General features: G+C 44.8%; 1 pseudogene; it reads right to left on the bottom strand.

Moving 5' to 3' along the window:
• Window positions 1-1,450: 1,450 nt before the first annotated feature.
• LOC116084841 lies at window positions 1,451-2,812 on the bottom strand (annotated as a pseudogene).
• Window positions 2,813-3,150: the final 338 nt, after the last annotated feature.

Here is a 3,150-nt window from a genome sequence, read left to right as displayed (position 1 = left end):
AAGAGACCAGCATCACTGAGGTGACATCTCCTGGGAAGTGTTTTCTGACAGCACAAAGAGGCTGTGTTCCAGAGATAGCCAAGGTTGTACCTTGTGCTGCAGCAGGACTTGGTAATGTATAAGAGTCACCCAGGTGGTACTAGTTTTGAAGGCATGAAGGGATCATGAAGAGCAGCTGAGGCTGAGCACAGTGAGAGGCCATGGAAGGCCATTGGTGAAAGGGCAGTCTCAGTTTGCAATTGATCACCCAGGACTGAAGGGGTCATAAAAAGAATTTGAGGCTTGGCACCATGAAGACAGTCTATGAGAGGCTATTGGTGAAGCCTAGTTACAGTGGAAGACAACAGTGTTTTGGAAATGTCAGTACCATGCAATGACCACCAATGACTACAGCAGCAGTGGAGTACAGGCCTCTGGAGCCTAGAAAACAAGATGTGTGCTACAAAGGGCAGAGCTGGAGAAGTGACCAAAGCCCTTAGAGGAGTCCAGGAGATCGTGATCTTCTGGGTCCCAGACATTGGTTTTGCTTTTGATTGCAACTGTGCCCTGATATTTTTTCCTCTTGAAGGAAGAATTTTAGTGGAGCCCACAGTTAAGAGACTTTGAATTTTAAAAGATATTGGACATTTTACATGGATTGAACTTTTAATATGTAAAGACTGTGGGACTTAAATCTTGAGGATGATTCAGAAAGTAAGGGTTGAGGCTTAATAGTGATTGTTTGTGTGTCAAGTTGACAAGGGTTTAATTGTACTGGCTGGTTTTGTGTGCCAACTTGACACAGGCTGGAGTTATCTCAGAGAAGGGAGCTTCAGTTGGGGAAGTGCTTCCATGAGATCCAACTGTGGGACCTTTTCTCAATTAGTGATCAAGGGGGTAGGGCCCCTTGTGGATGGTGCCATCCCTGGGCTGGAAGTCTTGGGTTCTATAAGAGAGCAGACTGAGCAAGCCAGGGGAAGCAAGCCAGTAAGGAACATCTCTCCATGGCCTCTGCATCAGCTCCTGCTTCCTAACACGATTGAGTTCCAGTCCAGACTTCCTTTGGTGATAAACAGCAATGTGGAAGTAAGCTGAATAAATCCTTTCCTACCCAAGTTGCTTCTTGGTCATGATGTTTTGTGTAGGTATAGAAACCCTGACTAAGACAACCTGTAAAAATAAACACAATCCCTAAAGCAGGTGGAGAGATGAAAAACACACTTGAAAAAAATGGGGATAAAATACTCTTTCTCAGATATAAAGTGGAAGAATCTTTTTTATTACAGGCATACACTGTAACAAACAATATGTTTTCTTAATTTTTTTACTCTGAGACACCATGGAAAACTTACCAGTGTAAATGGAGAACACATGATCACAAAATGGAGACAGCACAGAAGCGTTAATGCCTGCAGCTAATGCTGGAGCTGGAGTTCTGTGTTGAACAGGATGCAGGGGATAGAGGAAGGGACTAGTGTTCCTCTCCTTCTTCCTCCTTTTCACTTTCCACAGAATCCAGACTAACATCGTCAAAGCCCTTCTCTAGGGCAGCCATGTCCTCATGGGCACGTGAGAACTCCCCCTCCTCCATCCTCTCACCTACAAACCAGTGCACAAAGGCACACTTGGCATACATCAGATCAAACCTGTAATCTGGGAAAGTCCAGGGCTCAGCAAGGGCTCTGGTATTGCTCAACATGCACCCAGTTCTGTAGACCATGGCCAGGACACCAAGAGGTGCCAGAGTGAGAGGCTGGTAATTAATGCCAACCTTGAAGCCAGTGGGGCACCAGTCCACAAACTGGATGCTGTGCTTGGTCTTGAAGGTGGCAATAGCAGCATTGACATCTTTGGGACCCACATCCCCATGGTGCAGGACTCAGCAAACCATATATTTAAGATGGAAATGGGTCACCTTTCACCATCTGGTTGGCTGGCTCAAAGCAGGCATTTGTAATCTCTGCTACAGAAAGCTCCTCATGGTAGGCTTTCTCAGCAGAGATGACAGGTGGATAACTGGCCAGAGGGGAGTGGAGGAGAGCTTAAGGTATCAGGTTGGTCAGGAAATCTATCAGATCAATATTTAGGTCCTCATCAAATCTGTGGGAAACAGAGATAGAGGTCACAATCTGGCTAATAAGGCTGTTAAGGTTAGTAGATGTTGGACACTCAATGTCAAGGTTTCTTTGACAGATGTCATAGATGGTCTCCTTGTCTGTCATAAAGTCACAATCAGAATGCTCCAGGGTGTTATGGTTGGTGAGGATGGAATTGTAGTGCCCAACCACAGCTATGGAAACCTGCAGGTTGGAACAGGCTGGGTAAATGGAGAACTCCATCTTGGATTTCTTTCGGTAGTCAACAGAGAGCAGAGACATCAACAGGGACGTAAATCCAGATCCAGTTCCCCAACCAAAGTGCGGAAAACCAAGAAGCCTTGAAGACCTGCATGCTGGTCAGCAGCTTGAGAATTCTGTCCAAGACAAGGTCAAAAATCTTTGTGCAAATGGTGTAGTGCCCACCGGCATAGATTGGCAGCATCTCCATCACTTCTGATGAGCTACTCAGGGTGAAAGAACTGGCAGTAGGTACCAGTAGGAACTTCATCAATACAGGTGGGTTGCAGATCTATGACCACTTCCCGGGGCACATGCCTACCAGCTCCTGTCTCACCTAAGAAGGTTTTGAAGCTGTCAGTTCCTTTTTCGATGGTCTTGACACTTGGCAACTGGCCATCAAGTTGGATGCCATGTTCTAGGCATTAGAGCTCCCAGCAGGCATTGCTTATCTGAACACAAACCTGGTCAACGTGGATGGAGATGCACTTATGCATGATAGCACTGGGTTATAAGGCTGAGGGTGACAGAAGCAGAAACCAAGTATCCGGTTATTGTTCCAACAACTAAGAGTCAAGGTAATTAACACAATGAAACAACTGCAACAAATACAAAGTTCTTTCAGGGACAAGAAATAGGAATAAAACTTAAAGCATCAATAAGGTGATGGAGAAGAGAATTAGCTGATACTGTGCACATTAAGTTACCTGAAGATAGAGGGTTGATACACCTTTAATATGTCCTCGATCCTTTTATATGAATTAGCCACAACTTAATGAAATCTAAAGTTACAAAAATAAAACAAAACAAAACAAAACTGAGTGCTATAGATAGA

This window comes from Mastomys coucha, unplaced genomic scaffold, assembly GCF_008632895.1.
Source record: "Mastomys coucha isolate ucsf_1 unplaced genomic scaffold, UCSF_Mcou_1 pScaffold9, whole genome shotgun sequence".
NCBI classification, from domain to species: Eukaryota; Metazoa; Chordata; class Mammalia; order Rodentia; family Muridae; genus Mastomys; species Mastomys coucha.
Note: the sequence above shows the minus strand (reverse complement) of the source record. Positions and strands in the feature narration are given on the sequence as shown.